At 36.8% G+C, this 26267-nt stretch overlaps 1 long non-coding RNA gene across 1 annotated transcript; it reads left to right on the forward strand.

Annotated features, from left to right (window-relative positions):
* On the forward strand, nt 1-25404 carry LOC308191966. The gene is made up of 3 exons (XR_013948432.1): nt 1-1587; nt 24502-24936; nt 25157-25404. It is a non-coding gene; the product is annotated as an uncharacterized lncRNA (long non-coding RNA).
* The last annotated feature ends 863 nt before the right edge of the window (nt 25405-26267 follow it).

The raw sequence follows: 26267 nt of genomic DNA on the forward strand, positions 1-26267 counted from the left end.
GGAAAGCCTGCAGTGAAAAGTAATCCTGTCAGTCTAACTCATGCAAGAAGCCAAAAGTTTAGGTCTACTCATTCAAGCACTGATTGCTCTTATAATTGAGGAGCAGAAACATGAGGCACTGTTTTCTGATACCAGAGCTCATCTGCATATGATTTGCCACACTAGTTGAACTGTTCCTGTATTGTTCACTCAGGTTTCCCATTTCCTTCTCTGGTAGGTTTTCAGAGTGAGGCAGAGTCCTTGAAAAAAAGTAGTGAAGTTATTCTCATAGCAAATGGTGCTGGGTAGGTAATTACAATCAGTTAGTGCTGTTTTTAGCTAAATTTATGGTTGACTTCAACATTGTCTTTACATATGTCTCATCATTAAGTAAATTGTGAATATTTATGCACACACACACATATATGTATATTTCCAGAAGACTGACTGACACAGTAGGTTGCAATAAGAGGACTGTTTATAATAATAAAGGAATAAACATAATGTTGGCTTAGAAGCATCAGTGAGAATGAACTGCTTGTTTTTTTTTCCCTATTTATTTATTTATTTATTTATTAAAAGTAAGATGGTTTATTAACAAAAAAGCAAAAGACTTCCTACCCAAGAGGTTTAAATATACTGACTTTTCAGTATTTTGCTGAAACTAAACCTATTGGTTTTACTTCAGGTAATTTGTATCATTGTACTACCATTAAATCACAGACATTACGCCACCACTAAAACTATTTTGTTCAGACCAGTGAGAGTTTGTGTAGTCTCTTTGACTAATAAAATATTGCTTTGTTGAAGTAAGCACAACTCATTCACGCCAATATAAGCGCAATTGCCCGTACGCGTGCTCAACCCAGCTAATGCATATTCTGCTAAATGAGGAAAGCTGTGTGCCATTGGATGGTTATTTCCCTCTCCGCAGATTCACAGCCCCAACAAGGTGCCAGGGAGGGTACGCACATTACATCGCTGCTTCATTTCTGCGCACAACGCCCTGCTCCGGTGGCTCCTCCTGTTGCTTGCGAGGAGAGCTGCCTATCTGATTTTGGAGCTCTGGCAAAAAGCCTGAGCTCATTGATTACAGATCACTGTTAATAAAGAGCATTTGTAATGCAGCAGTGGTGATACAATCTCCACACGCCAGTTCATGATGGCCCTTCAGTCTCTACAATTAAGTCGTCCAGCAGGCATGCCCCCTGTTGCAGCTGCTCTGTCAATCTCATTTTGTAGTACAAATGATCTTAGACCCAGTGTTTGACATGGGGTTTTAACACCAAAGAAGGCAATTCTGCAACTTCAAATGAGCCTAATTGGTTGTGCGCTCAGGCGTTCACTCAAGCTGCTTCAGTCCATCAGAGAGAGATTTCCAACTAATTGAACAGCTCAGAAGAAAAAGAACCACGGAAATCACAATGCACTGGGCTGTTTGAGAGGGTTCTTTTCTTGATAAAAACCTTCAAAATAAGATATATATATATATATATATATATTTGTGAAATCAGCCACCTGTCAATCTGGAAAGCGTTTTCATTGGTACAGAAGCTCTTAATGAGATATGGCCTAATAATCAGTGGCTATTAATTACAAAGGTTACAGGTAAATGTACTTTTTTTTTAATATTGTAAATGTTTATTTTGGATGGGCAAAATATATTGTCAAAAGCTTTTCCTATGGTGCGTAACAATTATGTGGTAATGGACAGACAGAGGAATGCCATTCAAGACAACCTTACTGCTAAAGCGTGCAAAGTTATTCATGTGTTCAGAGGTGGGAGTGGGCTGGGTGAGATTCTGTTCACGTAAATATTTGCCTTTCTTTATATATTTTTTATTTTAGCACAGTGGAATTTAAATTAGCATGTTTGTTCTAGAAAATTAGGAAGATGGTTTCTCTTCTGAATTGTACCATTTTTACCTCTTGTTTTCACTCTATTGATTTAAATAACTTCCCTTCCAAGGTCAATTCACAGAGACTTTTGCCCTGATGTTTACATACTGTATGTCTAATAATTCCATATCTATTCCATGAGTGATTCAAACGTATAATTTATACAGTATTTGTATTCGACATTCAAGGTAGTAGTTCACATCTGAACTGATAACAGCTCAGTACCTACTTTTAAAAAAGAAAAAGGATGATAGAATAAAAAAAAAATACATATTTATATATTTTTAATAGAAGGAAACTAAATATTTTTGCTTCAGTAAATATGAGTACAAATCATCATTTCAATAGTCTTGTTCTGGGGAGAGACTGATTAACCCAGTCTAATAAAGCACTTCAACAGCTGTTTAATTTTTAGCATGTAAATAGTCCTCTGGTTCTCTAAGTCCCTATTGAATGATCTGTATGCTTAGTCAGGGACAATGATTGTCCACTGAGTTTACAAAACCTATGAAATATACATACATGTGTATATATATGTGCGTGTGTGTATACACATGCATACATATATAGCTATATACCCATAAAATATAAAGTAGTCATTCCATGTTGCCATAAATTCCTGAGACTGTGAGGCTTATGCCTTTACTTGTTTTGGAATATTTTTTACAAAATTAGACCATAAAATAATGGTATGTTCCAATAAAATAAGACCTCAGTTGTCTGCAGGGAATGCAAAACTCCATGAAGTCTATGAGTGTCATGTGGTCAATGACCAGGTAGTTATGGCACCATTTATATATTGTTTATTGTGTTTAAGGCCCAGTAACAGTGAAGCCGAACCCAGACACAGAAGTCTCATAAACACATATATCCTAATGTTTTAACGTTTTATGGGCATCTATAGAAGTTAACAGCAGCACTCTCATTTGACTTAAGTGAGAACAGAATCAAACACTTCATGATCAAAGAATAAATTCTGAATTGAACAGTGAAGAATAATATCTGCATATTCAGAATGTACTTTTCCCAATCACTTGAGGTGTTTTATTGCTCCACTGTTGAATCATTATACAGAATTTTAAAATTCAGGCATATGTAAGAGGATATAAACATAACATGGTTACTTAAGTAAAATATCCTTTTATTTCAGGAATATTCCCTAAATTAAATTAAAACTTCATGATGTTTATCTCTCTGAGGAAATATTTCAGTGTAAACTATACCCTAAGAATATTTTTGTGTAAAATCTGAAGGCTCACACTATACATATGATATCAAATGCACTTGTAATCCTATAGTAAAGACAGTAATTGCTAAGTGCTTTGTAGGTCCCCTAACAGTGGGGTGGAGCTGTAGCTACAGGGATCCCTGTTGCTGAACTCAGCAAACAAGCTGTCCATGTGATTCCAGATGTTTCTGGTTTTTGGGGGCAGAGGACCTCCCAGGATCAGAATGCCAGCATGTCTGAGGTACAGAAGCCACCCTTTGACACTGGAAACTCAGTAGTCCTAACCCTGAAGCTCTGAAAGAATTGAGTTGGATCCTCAGGGGCAAATGGGCTAAACAGATTCATGTTGTCAACTTCCTTAGCTAATTGCATCTGCCAAAAATCTCATGTTTAATTTGCGTGCGTGTGTGCGCACACACAAATACACACACAGAGTATATTTCTAAACCAAGAGGAAAAAAAATAATAAAAAGAACTGAAAACCGTATGCAGAAAAACAGCTGTACTCATTTGTGCTATAAACCAGCTGAGTCAGCCCTTAAATCGAACTCTAATTAATTTGAGCACACGGTGTAACCAACAAAGAATGGCAACAGACAGAAGAATGGACTGTGTTGATGGGTATTAGTCTCTAGCAGAAAAGATGCATGAGCGAGGGAGTCTGATGACAGCTAATTGCTGCCCAGAGGACCAAAATAATGGGCAGTCTGCAAGAGACAGAAAAGGGAAAGGGCTGGTGGAAGTAGTCATCAGGTGTTTGCGGTGATGAAGTTCATTGTCCACACTGTTTACTCTGGTGTTCGGCCTTAATGTCCATTTGGAACTGGCACAGTTAGGAGCCATGTTAAAATAATAAGATCTTAGTGTGCAATGTATTGATGGAGTCAGAACTCCATGCAAATGCCGCTTTCACAGTGGATGTTCAGTCTGAATGGCATGTAAGGTTCAGGCACTGAGAGCCTTGGCAACAGCTGAAAAGCCTGATGTTTTCACACCGCAGCTTCTGCGGACACTTAACATCTGCGCTTAATACAACTTCTTCCAATAACAACTGTTTAAGTGAGTGATGTCTGAAGAGATTTTTTGCCCTTTAAGATCTGTTCACTCTGTTAACGCCCTAATTTTTTATCAAGGGATGCATGGTATGGTGTTACAAAACTGCTAGTAGCTTAAACATTGTTCGCACTATTTTGCAACTGCCTTGCTAGAGGTGGAAGTAAATTAAATACATTTCTGTGTTTGCACTTGAAATCTGAACGATTGTGAGGATGAATGTTTAATACTTGATAAATATGCACCATATTAGCCAGCCCTTAGGATTTCTTGTGTGAATGTGTTAATATTTCATATGAAGAGAAACGTTGCAACCCTAAAGCTCCATTCAGTGTAAATTACCAGCAGTGTGACACTGAAATTCAAGCCACAGGTGTTGCCAGCTAACCACTGAAGGCTGATGGTCTGCAAAATCCTAATTCTGTTCTCATAATTTGTTCAGAATTTTGCTTTGCATATATCCATTACAGCAGGACAGAGTCAAACTTGCTGAAAATTGCAGAAAAGTGCTTTCTAGGAGAACAAGTAGCAATTCCAAAACAAAATATTTTCTGTGATTAGAAAGTCATCCCAGTCAGAGACATAAGAATGCCATACATAATGTATATATAGACACTGCACAACCCATGGAAATGTGTTCATACATATATAGATATGAGTGTTTTATCAACAGTAAATGACATCAGTGGCTGATAATAGAAAAGGGAAGCTATCAGATATTTAAGAATTAATCAAAAAAAAAAAAAAGAAGGGGAGGGGGGAGGGGAGAAGAAAAAGAAAGTGCTGTTCATATAGTTCCAGTAAGAAATAAGGTTAGAACAGCTATCTAATATGGTGCAAAAGCTACCATCAACTAGCAAGAAAGTTAAGTCAAATCTAGTATAATAAGACAATTAAAACTGCAAGACTGGAAAACTTAAATTCACCATATATAAAAGACAGCTAAAGAATTTTCTCAATTGTTTTTATTGATTTCTTGAGGAACATAGGTACACTGTCCTGGCATGGGGAAAAATAAATAAATAAGATAAACAGTATATTCTGAGTATTCAAGATGGCTAGTTTTCTGAAGAAAGCGGTGGAAAAGCTCCTATCAAACAACAGTCAACAAACAATAGTCAAATAACAAATTAAAATATGTTTATATAATCAATGCCAGCTGATGAAATTAGCTGTACTGACATCATAAACAATGTAAGGTCTCAGTACTACATTGAGTTCTGGTTTAAAATAGTTTAATGAAAAATATCATGATGCCCATATGGAAGAAATTAAACTGATCTGCAAACACTAATTCCAAAAGGAAAAAATGTACACCCAAAAAGGGCCAAAAAGTCTAGTTAGATCCTGCCAGGTCCTGTTCATGAGTGACCTGTACTCATTTTCTATTGTGATTTAAAGAAAGTATAAAATCATTGCTTATGAAATGATAAAGATTAAAAAATAAATAAATAAATTTCCAAGTAGGAAATAAAAAGTATGAATTTATACATTCTTTGATAAAGAAAAAATGTAATTGACTGTATTTAATTTAACATCATTAGATTTTTTTTTCATGCCATAACCCTTTCCCAATCAGAAAAAGAAGTGTTTGCTCTCAAACTGATATGAAGCTCTCAATATTGCCTTTAATGTTATTTTTTCTAGAATTACATTCCAGAAAATGTAATAAAAGTGCATATTCAGAAGGAATGTGTTTCCATCAATTTTTCTCCAATTAGTCCTGATGATGTAGGACTACAAAGTATGTAGGTCATACATACCAGATGTGTGACATTGATCTGGAATTTGGTGACATGAAAGAGAATCCAGAGCCGCAGTAAGGAAACAGCTAGTTACTAACAAGGGTTAGTACAATTCAGGGTTAGAAGAGAGCACAACAGGCAGTATTGTTTAAAGTTCTATAATCCACTCTGAAAAACAAACAAACAAACAAACAAAAACCACACCTGAAAACCTACAGGTATTTTAGAAAAGTCATCAGAATTATTGGAGGTCTGAAATATTGTGAATATATAGTTTGCATTTAGGCCACTTCTTAAGCTTTCTTTGGATAAGTAAAACATACTCTTAGAGGAATAATTGAGATTGGATAGTTATTTCATCTAGCAATTTTTTTTTCAATATTTCACATTCCTCCGAACACAGCAAAGATGGAAATACGTTAACATGACTTAAAATGTGGTCTTTGAAATAGTGACAAGCATAGCTATACTACAGCTTTACATGTAGATCAGACATGGCCAGGACTAATCTCTGTCCCCAGCTGCAAGTGGAAGAGGACAGATATATCTGCAAAGCTAACCTCATCTGTATCCCTTTGTCCCCAGGTCTCTGTTAAACCTGTTGGGTGCAGACTATAGCTTGTATTCTCTTCTGAATGTGCTGTGGCATTGCTTGGACCAATGGGACACTGACTAAAGTTGTGCCAAGCCTAATAACAATTAAACAACACGGGAAAGTCTGGTCCTCGATAAGTTTACTAGGATAGAGGTAGTCCATGTAGTCACATAAAATAAGCCTTCCTTCTCCTTCATTTTTTTGTTCCACTTAGTATCGATTTTCCTGTAATTAGAACCCACTTCTTCTCATGGCTGACCAAGAAAAACACCAAAATGATTAAGTACTCTACTTTGAAATTTATCATTAACTTGGTATGTGGCTTTTGGCTACTGAATTAAGCTGTTTGGCCAGATTCTCCCCACCTAATCCAGATGTGAGGTGTGCTAGCTCTCCCATGGATTATCCTTTTCCTGTAGTAGCTACACTATGAATCTAGGCAAGGTTCCTCACTGAAGGGTGTGAACTGGGGATGGTGGGTCCAGATCTTCTTGCCTTTGGTTGTTTTTTCCATAAAAAGGCCACTTCACCCCCCTGAGGTGATGAGAAAAATTATTTTGTTTTCCACACTTATAGAATTTCCCATGAACAAATCTTGTACGGCTGCCGATTGTTCCTTCTTTGCTATAGAGTGATAGTATGCTTTGTGGTTTTGCAGCAGGCTGATTTTTAGTAGATTTCACTCAATTATTCAAGTTATTGTCTGATGAAATTAATATACTTTATTAAGCATAGAGTATTCTAACATCAAACATAGGTGCTTCAGCTGCATACTGATAGTTTCCTTCTGCAGAAATCTTGCCAAATCTGCTCCCTTCCTAAGGAATTTCTGTCTTGGCAAGTGATCTTCATTACCAGCTGCAATAGTATGCTCGTCCCCAATCACTGGGGAAACTCTCTCTACCTGGGAGACCCCTAATCCACAGGTTATGCAAACCAGTAACAGCCTCAGATGTTTTCATCTGCAAAGATCCAAATTGGTTTTACATCTGTCCTTCGGCTGCTTTGACTTGACTTTGGTCCCTTGGGGTATATCGAGCTAGCGGGCTTGGGCAATGAACTTCCTCTCTCCTGCCATATTGAGGCAGCATCCAACAGTTTGCACAGCTCTGACTGTAAGATGGTCTTTTTTATGTGGATATAATGGATGAGGACTCAGGGGCAAATGGTTGACCATTTCATAACACAGACTCTGTGATATGCAAAGCTTCCATGCAATAAGGACTTATGCTTGATTTCAACTCTGCTCTCTCTGTCTGTTCTAATATCCTTTCAAATTGTGTGACGGGGTTGAGAGACACGGCAAGAGGCAACTGTGTTAAGAGGTTTACAGTAGTTCTCTTTTCCAGGAGCAGCTTTAACAAGAAAAGACTATGTTCCTGGCACAGTCCCATAGTAGACATTAATCTCAGTCCTCTGGGATGGTTAAGGGAATGAGACCCTTGAAGACTCAGTGTCTTTTCTGAGAATTACTTTTAATAGTCCAGCTAAAATGGCCAAAATGACCAAATCATGGACCAGTGCAAACCAGAAGTGTCCTATTTAAATTGTTATTTCTTGCTTTTTACTTCTTCTATTAAAAAAAGAAAAAAAAAAAGAAAAAAAATATTTTGAATGTTCTATTTCTGTTTAATTGTCTTTGTATCTTTTTCTATAGTGCCCATGCAAACATTTGTGAAACACTGGATATTCTCTTTTCCAATGCTACCTAGTGGCAAGAGCTTATTGGCATTTCTCAAGAGACTTTGGAGTTAAAAGCACCAAGGCTTTCAGTGGGAATACAAGCAATTATTTCTATATGCTGGTATTTTTTTCTCTGTAGACCTGGGAAGCAATGTGATAATGAAAGTTTTATTTGTGATGGCTAGATGAACAAGTTGCAGCTGAATAGAGGGCAAATGTGTGGTTTTGCTGTGTTCATCAACATGCTTTTCTTTGTCTGAAGAAGCTAACACTCATGTTGTTTCTGGCTACATGGCATAGTTCTCATCTCGATATATCAGATTTTCTCATTTTCTTGTCTTTTGCCAATTTAATGCATCTCTTTGGGTGATTAATGCTGGGAACTCCTCTATCAATAGCTCCTCCAGCCAGGTAGCAGCGAGAATGCAAATCTCAGGGCTTTGCTACCAAACCCTGATCACAGGACTTGGAAAGGAAATAAGAGGACTTGTAGGTTCTGATCTGTACCTCTTTTTTGATACACATTTATTGTACTCAGTTCTAGAAGGAAAAAATCATGTTGTCTTTTTGCTGAAAGGGTGCACAACAGAAATCAACATACAGAAAAATGTGATTATGCAAAAATTGACAAAAAATATGTCTCTAGAATGCCAAACATGGTTCTGTTATAAGCATGGCTTCTTTATAAAGCTTTATAAGTTTTATAAGCATGAAATATGATCACCTGTCATATACATTGTTCTTTTTTAGAATGATAAAATCTCTAAATCTCTTTAATCCCACTTGTTGCAATGTTTCAAATTGGCTATTATTTCATTATCCAAAATGGAAGCAAGAAGAATCTCAGGCTTCATTCATTAATTACAAATATTCAGATCAGTATAAGTGTGTGATATGGACAAATTCAACTGTTATGCAGGTGAGCATCAATTTCATATATCAGGCAGGTAACTGTATTTGCAAGTACTTTCTGGGACATGTAAAAGCTAGTTTAAATATTAAAAGGCTATTTTTCCTCTAAGCAAGGAAAATAAATCATACAAGAGATTAATAATTAGTTGTTAGTATTTATAGAGCTGATATTTATAGGGCTGATACCTTGTTATGAAACTAAATAATATTTTCACATATTCAAATAACTGAATGTTAATTCATTTTTAAATTGGTATTGAAAGAGTTTTGGTTTGATGCTAATGTTGATTGTGTGTTATAATACATGATAGGACTTAGATAAAAGTGCTATGGGAATATATGGTATTGTTAGTAGGAATTCCATCAATTGGTGATATGTTTGAAAGATAAAACTGACAAATGAATATCAGTTGTTGGACAGATATGAGACCCTTGCTTTTTACCCTTTCATTGTTTTAGTTTTGTTTTTATCATATATCTTTTGCTTACATGTCTTACTAACTATGTAGTTTCTATAGCAACATCCATTGACTGTTGAAATAATGAAAGCCACAGCAGCTCTCCTGCAGTGAAATCCCTCATGCTGACAAGCACAACTCCTATTTTCTTTGTCCAATGTTGCCCATTACTTACACAACTGATTCATTTGTGAGGATATTTGAAATGTTTGATAATTACTTCTGAATTAGACTAATGCAGACAAGACATTTAAGCTTTACTCTACCTGCAAACTAACACTCTAACAAAGAGTTAAAATAGGAATAATTTTAGTGTGCTGAAAATACAATTTCTTAACTGGAAGAATTTCAAATATGTATTTGCACTATTAAAACCAAAGTGCTTGAATTTTGAAAAAAAAAAAACAACAAATATTAGTTTCTGCAACTTAATTTTATTTTTTTCTAAAGCTACCTCTGAACTTCTCTATTTTATGCTTCTTGAATTATATTGCAACTTAGACAGCAACAAACAGTATGAGTGCTGGACCTGAAGGAAGGATATAAGAAGAGCAGTAAGTTGTGGCACTTTAGCTTTGTATCTCACTGAATCAATGGTTTATCATGAAGTTAGTGGATGCTCAGCTGTTGGAGATGCCAACATCCAGGTGAAATAAAGAACTAACCACTGATGCCACCTAAAGAGCTTGCAGCATTTTCTGTGTTAGCCTAATGATGCTAGCCCTCATGCCATTCAAGTGACTATATTTTCCAAATTCTCCAAATGGTCACACTATATAAAGCAGGAGTGACCTGTCCTGACTTCTGGCTGTCATATGTAGCTCTTCTGCTACTGACATGAAGCTTCCAGAATGAGTGATATTGGCAAAATGGAGGATTGAAGCTTCATGGATAATCAAGCCCATTGAGGCTTCTGCCCTGCTCTGGCTCGCCTTAACCCCCTCTAGGAGGAGGAACAGTGAAATCCTTGGAGAGCAACTGCTTTTGCTTTTGGACTGCTTTACCAAAACTTTTCTTCCCCCTAACTTTCTGATCTGTGTGGCTGTTGGCAGAATGTGTGCATTGGTACAAGACAAAGAAGAGCGATGGCTATTTCTGATGTAGAATGATAGGTACTTAGCTTCTTCTCCTAGAGTGGTGTGCTATTTTGCTGTGAACTGTTAATTACTGTATGCACTTTGGAGCTGAATGTAGCACTTACCTATTTTTGTAAGATTTAATACTGATGAACTGATTTCAAATGCTGGTGGAATTCTTAAGTTGAACATTAATCGAAATCAAATCATGAGTTCTGGTAAATTGTAAAGACACTTGACATTTTTCAGTGACTTTTTTCCCTTTTAAAAAAGATTGGTTTGAAATGAATCCAGACACTACAAAAATTATTTATTGTGTCCTTTTGGACTTGCCTCACAAATAGAAAATATGACTTCTGTTTTTTGTGGTTTCTTTTTGTTTTGTTGTTGTTTTGTTTTGTTTTGTTTTTTGATTGCTGGCATGATTTATCCCTTTTTAAATAAACAAAGTACAGTAAAAGATAGGGACAGGAGTAAAACCTAAAAATGCATTAAGAATTTAAATATTCATATATAGTTCTGGCTGAACACACCTTGCGATTCCATGTTGCAGAACAGCAATGCAAGAAGCAATGCAGATGAGCAATGCTGTCAGCCTGGTCAGCATAAAGCAGTATTGCTGAAAAGGACAAGTAAAGGGAAAATAACTAAGAGGTTACTCCATTGGAGGAAATTAAGTTCTGCAGAAGGTTAACTGCTATTTTCTCTAAAGCTACTCTAATTGATAATGCTTAATTTTTTTGTTCATCTGACATGTCTCTGTGGAAGGGATGCAATACAAGCAGCAAAACCAATGCAGTGATATGTGAAAAGGTAATATTTGATGTGGCTATGGCTGGTTTAATAATTATCCTTGGTTCATCTTCCAGCTGGAATCATGAAGCACATTGTTTGAGTCTGTTGTTTTTTATTTTTTTTTAATATTTTTATTTTTAATTTTCAAGAGCTTTCACTGGCCAGATTCAAACTATACAGTTTTTCAACTCAGCAGTGGACATAAGTGTTAAGGAGCAGAGCCATGAGGGAAAAACCACAGATAATTCTCCAAAGTGCCTGTTAATCCAGTTCTAATTCCAACAAAAAGCACTTACAGCATACTGACATTAAAAAACAAACAAACAAACAAACAAATACCAAGCAGTGCTATAGCACTCTTCTAGCTTAGCAGTGCTACTTTATTGTCTATTGGAACTGTGCACTGAACAGCTGTGCAGTGAACAAGCACTTAATGCATTGGAAGACAAAGCTGGGAGCCGCTTCTCTAAAAGATTTAGCTCTGAGACTTTTTAACTTTTTTTTTTTTTTTTTAAGAGGTGCAGTGTACATCCATAGCAGATGCTGTCTGGCGTGGGGCAGATCCTACCTTGCATGAGACATCACAGAGCCTGGAAGAACTCAGCACTAGCTGACAGAGCTTGTGAGGCTGTGAATAGAATTATAGAACCTTTCAGGTTGGAAAAGACCTCTAAGATCAGCACTTGTGAGGCTGAGAATGTCTGACTTAATCTTTTTTCTTGAGGTTAGCAACTACTGGCAGCTACTGCTTTGTGCACATTTTAGCCAGTGGTGTCCAGCAAGGTCTCTCAGCTCCCACTAAGTTTGGGACAATAATCTTGCACTACTCCTTAGCACGAAGCACTGGGTGCACACAGGTTTGAATCTGCCTCATAGGATACCTGTGGGCTAAATTAACATAAATTCCTAATGTGTCTGGGGATGTTTAAATGCTCATCACTCAAGCAAATTCTGACCAGCTCTAATTTTACAAGGGAAAGCACAGTTACTTTATGCATGTAGTGGTTTTTATCATCTCACTTTTTTTTAGTAATGGACTTGCATCCGTAAAGTTTCATGTAGATTTCAAGCAGATAAATCTGAAGAGTATGCTTGAGTGTATATAAGGTCAGGTTAATACCTATGGAGATGTAAGGTTAGAAGAGGAAAGGCAAAAAACTGCTCTCTGGTTGAGAGTAAATAATTTTGTCTGCTTCTTTGGAGGAGCTCTGAACTGGTGTGTCCAAACCCAGAATTTCACTCCATATTGTCAAGGCGAATCAACATTTTATATTTTTTCTGCTCTAATATCTCAGAGTTTTCTTTTAGCTTTAATAAATTTAATGACGCTTCTTTTTCTACATAGGCCTACAAAAGGTGTATGCGCTACCTTGATTATTGGATATCTGAAGGTCTTTATCTGGGTTCATGGAAAGCCTTGTTTTAAAAATAATTGGTCACCAATGTCTAAAACAATTTCAGATAAGCCTTTCACAGTGGAAAAACGGTGTCTTCAATAAACTGCTTAGTATTGCTTTAATGCAATTGATTTTTGTGTTAGAGCTTGATAAGCTCTTAAGAATTTAAAACCCATCAGGGTTTTAACATACAAATGTTCAATGCTCAGCTTTGCACCAGCTTTCATCTGAAATAAACCAACAGAAGTAAGTAGGATTGCACAGGTGCAATTCACCAAAGAATGTGATCTAACTGGTTTACTTTTCCTATCACATCAAATACACTCCTTAGAGTGAGTCATTTAATCTCAAGTTTAGTAGTGAAAACTGACTACATTTATTAGTAGCATGGATTCTTCTCAAGGTTTATGCCATAGTAGCCAAAATCAGCTAAGCTATCTTCAATTTAACAATGTAGTATTTTGACAGATGATTGTTCACTTGAGTATTTTGAAAAAAGAATTAAGTTACTGTAAAGAATATGTTCAATCAATTTCATGGATTGGATACATTGTCCTTAGCTAATGGGTATCATCTTAATTGCATGGAAATGTTCCTCTTCTGTACAGTTCTTACCATGGTGGTATGTTGTTTTCAGTAATCATGTCTCAGGAATAGGTTGAAGCTAATTTATATATTTAAATTCATTCATAACTAGCTGACCATTTAGTAGGAAATAAGAATTCATTTTGATTTTTTTTTCAAATGAGCTTGTCAAATCTTTTTATTATGTAGTACAATTTTATCAGCATAAATGTATAGATTTATAAATTATACCTACATTGATAGATCTTTGAGCCACGAAATACAGATTTTTGGATAGTCAGCCTTGATGGATACACTCTGGTGAATCTTTTACTAGAGTTTAAAACAAACAAACAAAAAAACCCATGCTTTTTAGTGTATCACTGTTACATCATTTTTACTTTAATTTTTAGATCACTGTCAAAACAATAACACTTATCAAGCATCTTTGGCAATAAAAAATTAAGCTGAACATTGGCTTTAAGTTCATGTATCTCCTTTTCATAGGTTAATGTAATATATTTAACATATTGTATTTTTGCTAAACCAAGTCTGCACTGAAACTACAACAGCTCTGACACATCTGAAAGCGTTTATAAAGTTATAGTACATTGTCAATAAACCAAACTGCTTCAAAATTGTTCAAAATCCTTTCTTACATGGTGTTTATAATGTTCTTCTCAGCTTCTAAGGATAATTGTCTCTGCTTTGTATGGATATTTATCTTACCATGGAAAGACCTGCCTAAGAGGACGCTGAACATAATTCATAGAGACTGGACACATAACTTCCTGGTGGATGAACCTAAGTGATATGAAGTACATGCTATAAAATGAATACACAAAGAGCATGTAGTTGCTGTTGTATTTTCTATGTAGGGGAAAGGTTTTGCTTTCTTTCAAAACTGGGAGAACATTTTCATACCACTCAAGAGTCAGGGTGACAGGAAAAAAAAAAAAGAAAGGAGGAAGACAGTTCTGTTACCAAAACCCATAGCCTGAAAGCAGAGCCTCTGCATTCCACTCCTGGTTTTACTGCACTCTGTAGCCAAGTGAAATAATTTCTCTAGCATCTCTGTTTTTTTTTTTTTTCCCTGTAAAATGTGGGTAGCAATGCTACCCTGCAGTAAACCACAGATATGTAAGAGTGTATTAAGCTTCTTGTATGACAGTTCTCGTGCAAGTGCTAAATATTCTGTTATGTAATATGGATGTTCTTGCATGTGGTTGCCTTTTGATGTTAAGGAAAGACTGAAAGAGTTTAAATACGGCACAGATTTACGGATGGGTGATATGGAGACAAATGAAGAGGCAGTCCATCTGTTGCCCTCAATGAAAACATTTTGTGTTTCAGGGAATTAATATTTTAACATGGATAGTTTCCACACTGTAAGATTTTCTGCAATTCTGTAAGACAAATTAGATCCAAAAGTCAATGGCTTGCACTTTCATCCATAAAATGGATTGTTTCTAGATTATGGACAAGGCAACCAGTTCAATGACATTGGTAGAAGGCAAGGAGGCTCTAGAGAGATTTAAGTAATCCATTTACCAGTATTCTCTGGCTCATACCCAGCTATGAACTGGCTTCCCTCTTGTCAGATTTTTATGACAACCAATTAAATCAATATGACTGTTGAGACATATGGCAACAATAACTCCCTGAGTTTCTGCCCATTTACCACTCCATGAGGAAACCAAGAACACAAAGTATTTGCTGTTGCTTATTGCAGGGATTCACTGAAGAATATCTCCTTCTTAAATAATGGATTCTCTGTGACTGTGTCAAAGGCAATCAATGCTGTGGATGCTGTCTGTGGAGCTGCTAACATGTCAGTGTGCAGGAGTTTGCTGTTTTTCTGCTGTCTAGAGCTGTATTCAGAAAATGTTGCTGGAATCTTAATCTGCATCTGTTCTTGCCAAGATATATTTTAAAATATTAGTTATTAATCTTGCTACAGAGAACCCTATTAGACAAGCCTGCACTAATGTGCATGTCTGGGGTTTCTGTTTCATGGGTGACTAGACATTTGAGTGGTGCAGACTGTGGCAAGAATTTACTAAGCACAACTTCTTTCAGTAAGTGCATTAGATCTATGATTTGTAGCCTTTATCAGCCATGAATTTATTTTGGAAAATAGCATTTTTCTCCCTGTATTTCTGGTCCTGACAGATTTTTCTTCAGATAATGCCATATTCATAGAGCTTAACATGGAATTTTAGTGCAAGGCAGTTTCAGTGAAAGGTTTGACTCTGGAATTTCCATTTCTGCTTGTTTAAGTGTATAAAATGGATGTAGTACAAAGTCCCTGTTTTTTCTGATTAGTCATTCTTAAGTAGGGTGGATGACCAAAGGCACTGTTTGGAGTCATGTGTCCCTGCCCACGCCCCCAACCCCCTTTTTCCAGGAGTTATTTTTTTTGTTTCTGTGCTGAGAGGAGAGAGATTTTTTTTTTTTTTTCTATAACTATGATTTATACACAGAACAAGTGTGGAAATATTTAAGAGGAAGAAAACCCATGGGACTGCACTACATAAGATGACCATGAAGTTGAGACATGGAAAATGTAGTGAAATTAGATAAACAGAGAGCTGTAGGGTGCTGCAGTTAAGTGACTGCTTGTACCTCAGTTTGCTAGCTTCTGTATCCATAGCTAAATGTTAGAATAATAGATAGATATCCAAAACAACATAAGAGTCTCCTGTGCCAATGACTGACAGGACCTTTCTGATGTTCCTTCTCATTCTCAAGTTGTTATTAAATATCAATCACATATAGTTATAAATCTGTGCATTTAAGTATTATTTCAACCTCCCTTATGTATTGTAATTCCAAATATTTTTAGTTTAGAACTAATTATTTTTAGTTTAAAACTACGGTATAGTAGATGTATATCATGGGCAAGGTACATATAGAGTTATAATCTTGAAATTATTTTTTCAGATAACTTTTTAATACAATTTAAGTCTGACATTCTTCAAGCTGGAACTCAAAATCTTCAAGATATATATCTTTATATGTTTCACTTGAAGTGACACAACAACCTGAAATGTACTTAGCCCTTGCTTATTGCAACAATTTGTTGGTTCTTACATCAGAGGCACCTATAAGTAGAAATAAGGCAGTGCTTTATAAGAGTTTACAGGAAAGTTTGAGACCACATTAAAGAACAATGCTTGTTTTCTTTCTTTCTTTCTTTCTTTCTTTCTTTCTTTCTTTCTTTTTTTTCAAATTCAAATTAAAAAATCATTAAACTTCAACAGTGAATGAATTCTGAAGTTCTGGCTTGGTTGCTTCCACTTCTGTGGGAGTTTGACTGATTAGGAGTGAACAAAACCTTATGGATAGAGCCAACCATTCATCCTATTAATGGATGTCAAGTGTCAGTTTCTTTCAAGGCTAACTAGAAATTAGAATTAATTCTAAAATATTTTTCAACAACAACAGCAAAAAACATAACTTCAGATCAAAAATAAAAACAGCAGATTAGGATTTAAGCACACTTAAAAAGCAAGATAAAACTCACAAAATCACCTTAGATTCAGGCTTTTGTATAATGCTGGCACCTAAACCATTGAAGTGATTTAGAAAGATTATCCCCAACACTATATAGCTTTAGAGACATCTACAGATTTCTAGATATCTTACTGGTGGTCTCAAAATTTTGAAAGATGATGTCTTAAGTTCACATTTTGTACATATGCAAAAATGCTTTGACTTGAGCAACTGAGTGACCAAATTCTCCCTCAATTTCATCATGATCCATCTGGAAAGCAGAAAAACACATGAGTACCTTAGTCCTGAGAAAAGCTAGTCTCTATGGTGTTAACGCAAAGTTTATAACAAAGAGTACAAAGCCTATTTTTGTTACAAGAGAATAACTATAAGGGAAGGTTAAAATGTGGATCTGTTTCTGTGTAATGATCTAGTGGTTAGAGCAACTGTCTAGGAAGGCAGAAGCTGAGCATCAGTCCCCTTCCTAGCCTGAGAACATAAGAATTTCCTACCTCCTTCACAAGTACATGCTGCTCTCACTCCAGACATTGGTTCAGAGACATTGCCTTCTTATATGATTGACACCAGCAACAACAAATTGCAGCAGTCATGGAGTTAGAGGAAGAACAAGGAAGGACATACAAGACTTGGAAATGTTGGTAGTGGGATAGTCAGGATATTCAGACAGGCCAGAGGATATCTTAGTTCTGGCTTGTGCTCTGAGCACTGTTTCTGTAGGGAGTAATTCTTAAAATAAAAATTTCACTTCAGTGCAAATTAGTTTCATACAGCAATATAGGTCTAGATTTTGAGAGCAGAATACTTCCACACAGGTCCACAAGCAAAGGTGAAGGAAGGCACATCAGAAATTTTTAAGATGTCTTCTCTCTCACAGCTCTTAAGAAGATGGTGAAAGTGATTTATATACCTTCAGGCTTTCTTGAGCTGTTTTGTTGTTGTTGTTCTTTGTTTATTTTTTTTATTATTATTTTTATTTTTTTTAAACTAAGCATCACAGCAGCAACTAACTCATCCTTGCAGGTCCGTAACCTTTTTTAGTGTCTTAAAGTCTAAGTTAGGCATCTAATGTGGACATTCAGGATTTCTCTGTGAGATTTCATTTGTTTTCTGAAGGTGTCCCATTCATTCCTTTCAGTCTGCTTGCTATTAGAAAGTTCTGTTGGCTGATTTAAAGTGTTTGGATGATAGTTTTAAAACAGCATGTTATTCTGTAAACTGAAAATTATCTAAAATTACAAAAAAAAATTTAAAAAATATCTTAAGAGACAATAATGCTTTAAAAATATTCTGGATAAGAAGTACAGTAGGAACAAATTTTATACATTTTATCGATTTCTTTCATAATATTATTGAAAGGACAGATTTTCATAGCTATTTAAATGTCTATTTTTAGCATTTAAAGCATGGATTTTTTTTTTTTGGGGGGGGGGGAGTTCTTTCTTATAGGAGGTGTTTTCAAATATGCATATCCAAAGCAGCACATGCAAAACAACATTACAGTGTTTCATATTATAATTTCCCCATAACTGTAATTTTTATTTCAATCAGATCACATGGAGAGAACGCCTTGTGTTTGGAAATACTGTTTTTTCTGAACCTCCTTGACATTCCAGAAATGGCATATTCTCCCAAAGTATGTCTCTCATAATCCATATAGTGCCTTTGTTTCACAAGGGAACTTAGCTGATTTTGAAAATTGTGATTTTTTGTTTGTTTGCTTGTTTGTGAAATGTTTGTTAAAGAAGTAGATAATGATCACATGCAGCATTCTGTATGAAACATCAATGGCTACTCTGATCATAGCAAAGAATTTTTCTTATTTAGAAAAACACTTCTCTAAATGTTTTGGGGAAAAAGAGCATTTTCATAGCTTGTTGCTACACATGCATACCTTTGACCAAGCTTAACATTGTTGTGAGGTTTTCATAGGTGGATGAGAAAAATAAATATTTCTGCTTATGCTTCTAACATAATATTTATATTATTTAATGTGTCATTCCAGTCTCATTTCAGTGTCATTCCATCATGAAAATGATAATATACTGGTTTTCTTCTTTTCTGCATTTTACAATGCTTCACCTTGCAGTGTGTAGCCAACTAGTCTTTGTTTTCATAGAGATAAGCTGTTCTAATGCCACTGTGGAACTTTGTAATGCCTTGCATTGAAGAAATGCACTGAAGAAATAACCAAGAAGGATACAAATTTAAGTCATGATATGCTAAAATCTTATTCCAGCTACCTCAAAAATGGCTCTCATTTTCATCAAAAAGCTTTCACCACTTCAGAGAAGGTACTGTCAGGTACTTGCCAGGAAGCCAAGAAAAACCTTTCATGGATAGGCTTCACAGTATCACAGTATCACAGATTTCTAGGTTGGAAGAGACCTCAAGATCATCGAGTCCAACCTCCGACCTAACACTAAGTACTCCACTAAACCATATCGCTAAGCTCTACATCTAAACGTCTTTTAAAGACCTCCAGGGATGGTGACTCCACTACCTCCCTGGGCAGCCCGTTCCAATGCTTAATAACCCTTTCGGTAAAGAAGTACTTCCTAACATCCAACCTAAAACTCCCCTGTCACAACTTTCGCCCATTCCCCCTCGTCCTGTCACCAGGCACGTAGGAGAACAGACCAACCCCCACCTCTTTACAGCCTCCTTTAAGGTAACTGTAGAGAGCGATAAGGTCGCCCCTGAGCCTCCTCTTCTCCAGGCTGAACAAGCCTAGCTCCCTCAGCCGCTCCTCGTAAGACTTGTTCTCCAGACCCCTCACCAGCTTGGTCGCCCTTCTCTGGACTCGCTCGAGCACGTCCATGTCCTTCCTGTAGCGAGGGGCCCAAAACTGAACACAGTACTCAAGGTGCGGCCTCACCAGAGCCGAGTACAGGGGCACAATCACTTCCCTAGACCTGCTGGCCACACTGCTTCTTATACAAGCCAGGATGCTGTTGGCCTTCTTGGCCACCTGGGCACACTGCTGGCTCATATTCAGCCGACTATCAACCAATACTCCCAGGTCCTTCTCGGCCAGGCAGCTTTCCAACCACTCATCTCCCAGCCTGTAGCTCTGCTTGGGGTTGTTGCGCCCCAGGTGCAGGACCCGGCACTTGGCCTTGTTGAACTTAATGAACTTAACTTCATTAGAGGAATGTATTATATGAATACATATGAAAAATGTCATTATTAGATGGATCTTTATTTCCATAAATTCAGTCTTTTTCTTTGAAACTCTTATGGTAGAAGGCCTTATTTCTAGTATTTTCATCTTCTGTAACATAGCTAATTATATCCAGTGCACAACATAGTGAGATGCATCTAAAGTGCAGACCTATTTAAATAGCCGTTCACAGTGGGCCAGTAGAAGACAAACCCAAGCTTATCTATGTCACTCTTCCCAGTTACAAGAAGCTGATTGTAATATTTGTTTGTCAAGGCCTGTATAGTATTCATAAAGAGATACAATATGAAATGTAAACTTTAAAAAAATTATTTCCCCAAGAGGCATGGAAGGGTTCATGAAAGCAGAAAATAATTTCCAGAGTAAGCTGCTAAACATGAGTAAAAAGGTGTAATAAAATATAAATGGTCAGTTCCTATTTTCGATCCTTGTTTTGAAAATCTGTACAGCAGGAAAATGTGGTTAATAAGAAGGGCAACGAATTGTTGAATTGTTGGCTGAGATATTTTGGTGGTAATGAGTATAGTATGTGGAAAAATAAAAATAAAAAAAACAATGTAGAAAGACATCTTTATTTTCAGATTTTGAGAAAGATGAGTTAGGACTTTGAAACTCTCTCCAGACTGGTAAATTCCTCCCATTTCTGCCACTATTATGTAGCCTTTTACACAATAAATTTTAAAAGTACAAGGAATGTGGGGTTCTTTTTGCTATCTATTCAGACAGTCAGAAGGGCCTGGTTACCTCTCCAGAAGTTAACTAAAGAGTAAATATGTAATTCTGAAAACGTAAGTAGTTACTGATTTGAGAGTATATAACTCAAGGACATGATATGATACAGAATTTGGGAATTGTGTCCTTTCTTTGAGTGTCTGTTAGAAGATATTTAAAAAGAAGAAAAGGTTTATATTTCAAAGGTTTATATTAAAAAAAAAAAGTTTAAATAACCATTTACAAAACAGGCCAATCTGAGTAATATATTAGAGAATTTTTCAATTAAATTTTAAGGTCAATGGGATCTAAGCTCACATTTTGTGTCATATCTGTCTAACTTTTAGTTTCTTGTTTCTTCCAAAAGTAGTGTCTTCCAGAGTAGTTGTATAATTGGTTATGCAGGCAGCAGATCATTAAGTGATTTAGCTGAAGGTAGAGTTGGAGCAGCAGATTACTATTTGTATTACCAAATGTGATACATTTAGGAACTTTATCAAAAAGAGTGAAGTCCTCAGTTTTACAGGCTATTGGGTTGACTCATTCAAGTGGTTCTTACACATTTGTGTTGACTCATCCAAACAGTTCTTACACACTTGTGTTGAGCTCACACAGCATGTATACTACTCTGAATCTATTGATTTAGGGGAGTTTCCCTTGGTTTTAGATTGCATAAAACAGATGCAAATCAGCCAGATGGTTCTGCCTGCACAGCCAAAGGAATCCTGATGACCTAGGACCAATCCCTTGCCTCCAAACCAAATGGTGTAATGTGGCTCCTGACTGTGCATGGCTAGTCTTTTCTGGAGCAGAGTGAATAACATACAGAGCTCTTGGCCTAAACTATCTTCTCAACAAGCTGTAGTGCTCCTGTAGACTCAGATACTGTTTTTTTGGGATGTGTCTTTTTCATCAAAAATGCCCTAAACAGTGCGAGGAGTGTCATGGTCACCAGAAGAGCATTCTTTGCAGTATGAAATTGATGGTAGATGTTTGGAGAAGGTGAGCTCAGCCTGGGCTGAAGGTGGAGGCTGCCTGTACTGAGTTCAGTCTTTTCAGGAATGATGTCAGGGTTAAACCATCCTGGGAAGGAAATGTAGCTTGATCTTGGAGGAAACTGGCTGGATCACTCCAAAAGAAAGCCTGAGAATAAGTGCAGACTGAAACAATCGAGGGGTTGAAACATAGATCCGAACCATGGAGATAAAATATTTGTTGGTGGAGAACGATCCTGTAAGGCTTGGTAATGGCAAGATATTCATGCAAGTGAAAGTCCTCTTATGTAAGCTCCTCATCAGTAAAGATTAGTATATCTGGGCAAATGCACAGAAATAGATAGTAGAATATTGCAAAATAGGGAGTCACAAGATGCACACATTTTCATTGGACATCAAAAAAGTCTGCCAAATAAATGTGATTGTAGTGCATAATTGAGACTAATTCAAAAGAAAAAATATTAAAAGATATCACTAATATTTCTAGCTGAACTTTTCTCTTTTTCCCCAGGCAAGTAATCAGATTGTAGTAATGGTTTTAAATTGCATGCTTATATGTTACAAATGCTTTTAAAGATTTTAAATCTGTACCTGGTTTATATTCAGATTGTGTCTCTCTGCAATCTAAATCTGGTACGGTAATAAGGAAAATTGTAAGCACAATAATCAAAACAAGATCATGGAATAAAAGTGATTAAAGTGCAAATGCAACCTAGCTATATAAAATAGTGCTAATAGTAATAGCTGAAGCAAGGATATTTAAGATCTAAGGATCTCACATTCTTTTTTTATGATCTAATAGAAGCTACTATTACAGCACTATTGTTATGCTATAAGGCCTCTGACTAAATGGAAAAATGTTCTTTCCAAATAACTTTCCTCAGAGAATTAATATGCTGTTTTAGCTGAAAAGACATCTGATAAAACTTACAAAATTATTGTGATAAGTTACCTCTCCTGAAAAATCTTTCTCGCCTTCTCCATCACTGTTTTCTTTCCTGAGTAACTGTAAATCCATTATGCTCACATTCACGTGCTGCATGGTAAGCAACTGGGAACTGTTATAAGTTAAAGAGCTAGTATTTGGCACTTATGCATGTAACTGAAATACTGTTTCTTCTTGCATAATTTGGGTGTGCTTTTCATCAGCAAGAATCTGTGTCTGTAGTGTGAAATTCCACTAGCTGATATTGGAAAAGGCTTAATGCAATGGCAGCAATATGAAAAAGCTCATGTCTAATTCATTGCAGTACCCAAGGCCTCCCCCTACCCTAATGTATAAGCACGTGATCCTCCTATAAAAGAATGCTGTGTAGGCCTTCCTCCAGAATAGGGCTCTCTGGGATGAAATATGGGACTAGTTCATTTTTTTTGTAGACTCCAGGTACCCCTGACCTCTTGGTCTTTTGTATGTCTCTATTTTTTTGGCTTGACAGACCACATGCCAACATGCAGCCCAGAATTCCTCACCCGCATGATTTATTGTTTACAGCTGTTCCAGCATTTCAGACATGGCAGCTGCTTTTCAGATGTCTTCAAATTAGAATGAAAGTCTTAGATAGAGGTCTTAATGCAAACCTGCATGCTTGCAGAAAGAAAGGGGAAAAGTTGATGAAAAAATCATCTGAATTCTGCTCTAAAAGCTCTCAATTGATCCTAGCCTTGAGGGCAAAGGAAAATGTTTGGTTTATTTCGTAAGCTCATTAGGTGTGGGAGAGCCTATCTGGCATTTGCTATTGACTAGTCCTGAGCAAAAAGTGATCACTGGCAGGATGCTCAATAAGAGATCAATAACAAGCGTGTGATTGGATTAGCTACTTGATCAATGCTTTGTGCTAATATATTAACAAGCAAATTACCAGGCAGCCCATAAGAGCAGAGTGCTGACTATAATTGTATTACAAACTATCGTGATCTAATGACCCTTAAAGTGCAAAAGGTTATTTATACAGTCAAAAGGCCTAAAAGTGCTTTGAGTGATGCTGCATTATTTCAGAAAGAAAACCTTCCCCTCAGCTATCATTCAATTATGTGGTTAAAATTGGTGTGTCTGGCTTTCATTCTTCCCAAATTTTCAGACCAGTTTTAGTTATCATGGTGAGTTAGAAGGGGGAGAATGAGTGACAGTATTCTGATGGTAGTTAAAGGTGGCAACACTTCCACAAGAACTGGGAAATAATGGGAGGCAAGAGTGGGGAAGGAGATGGTTCTTTGGAGGACAGAAGTGCATTAGAAGTAGCACTGAGGTCAGAGTGGGAACATTGCCATGCAGCTGAGGGAGTTGCTTAGAGGCATCCAAGCCTCCAAGCCTGCAAGACATGGCTGTGCAATTACTTACATTTAAAACTGAAAGTTCTGCATGAAATTTAGAAGTAATTCATAAGGTATTGTAAAAACAGAAGTCTTATGCTTTCTAAAGAGTCTGTGTTGATTTGATTTTTCTACCACAAGACCTGAGTAAGGTATCTGCTGCTGGAAGTGCATTGCCTGGGTTCTCAGCACATATGTTGTTTCTTTTGTTTCCCTAAAGAGCAGATAAGCAAGTTTAAATGCAAGATCAATGTACGGCTTCAGAAAAGGGGCAAAGTCTGTCTTCTGAATTTGGTGCTCGTAGTTGACTGGAAAATAAAAAACAATTATGTTCCCTTTTTAGTTAATTTTCCTCCCATTTTATAGTGCAAATACCAGACTGATTTCATTTCTGTTCTTTTTAGGCATTACCACTTACACGAGAGGAACAACCCAGCCAACTATCCAAGTGTTGTATAAAAACAAACAGTCACCAAGTCCTTGACTTCTCACTCAGCTGGGCAGACTTTATAGCTGCAGTCTTGGACTTCCAAGGCTCTGCTGCTGCCCTCCTTGTTTGCCTTCATCTTCCCCCCTTCCATCTGAGGGGAGGCAGTACCATGTTATTTGGGTGTTATCCACGGCCTGCAGCCGGGCAGGCAGGAGGCAGGGTGTCCACAGCTGAGCAAACAACTGCCGGGCTGCTCCCCATGGCGTCCCGTGCGGCGGAAGAGGAAGCACTGTCAATCACTGCGCACATGTGTACAGTGGGGAGCTGCCGAGGTTGTGATGGGCGCACGTCAATTGTCTTGGACTGCCAGAGTGAGCGAGGGTACTTCGTCCAGTGCAGAGGTGGCCAGGTGGGTTACCTGCAACATCAGAGTGGGCATGCAGATGAAAGTGAGTTTGCCCATTTTACCTTATTCTGTGCCCTTTTCTTTTTCTTTTTCTTTTTTTTTTTAATTTTACATAAGGAGCTTCCCGCAGATGTCTGGTGATGAAACGGGGCTCTCTGATGGTGATGGCTTTGAACCATATGCAATTCATTTGACTTCTCCTTTCTTTTCTTTCCCTTTTTAGAATTCCAAAGTGACCATCTGAAAGTGAATGTTTTCACAGCAACCAACACCTTTACAAATGACTTCAAAGTAGTCTGTTTCCTTTACAAAGCCACATGTTAGGACTTGAAAAATATCTGCAGTCATTACTTAAAAGCAGGTTTGGAGGAATTAAAAATTAGATATATCTTCTTATTTCAGTTACAGGTCTTCTTTAAAAATGTATGGGCCCTAGAAATGACAATAAAACTAATTGACTGTGACAGAACAGTTTAGCCAATGGATCTTTGAGTTGTCAGGTCACTTAGCATAATTTCTGCACATACGTTATACTTTATGCCTCCGTGAGGAAATTGCTCAAAGGAATATTTTGTTATCCATTCCTCTAACATAGCACATCCAAAATCTTGCTTTGCAAATTTAGACCTCAGTTTGAAGCTGAGGGTAGCACAAAAGTCAAAGGGTGTAATTTCAAAATAGTGTTGATTCACTGAACCAGCTATCAATTGTACTTTAATTGGTTATTGCTACATGGGTCAGAGAAAGAGACACCCTCCTATCACCTGCGGTGTGAGGGACAGGAAAAGGTCACATATAACATGCCAGTTTGGCTAGTCCCCATTCATCGTAAACTTAGGCTCTACAAATCCTTGAGATTTTAATTTATTTATTTTTTTTCCATTAAGAAGTAGCTATATGCCCTTTAAATGATTATCGGTGCATGTGTGTGTCTGTATTTTCTCACAGTCATTCTGATTACTACACTTGATAAAATCAATTACTTCTCAGATTTTGATTTTTTCACAAAGGGTTTTGTCAGGTTGTTATAGACTGAGAAGTCTGATAGTTGGGAGTGCTGTTCACATTTGTGCAGCTTGAACATATCCTAGCAGCTTAAAATAAATACTTTTTTCCCTCTTGCAGGATTTGCTAGTCTTCACAGTCTTCATGGGCAATAGGTTCCCTTCCAATAATAACAGTGATGAGGAAAATTGTAGCTTCTAAGATAAGGTTTGCCAAGATTGAATCAAGAGCATTTTTAATGAGAATTTATAAATCGTTGCCAACTGTAGACCAACACTGTTATGTCTCAACCTGCAATATAAAACAAAGCCACAAAGTGGAGTTAATCA

This window comes from Anser brachyrhynchus, assembly GCF_964034855.1.
Source record: "Anser brachyrhynchus genome assembly, chromosome: 3".
Classification (NCBI taxonomy): Eukaryota; Metazoa; Chordata; class Aves; order Anseriformes; family Anatidae; genus Anser; species Anser brachyrhynchus.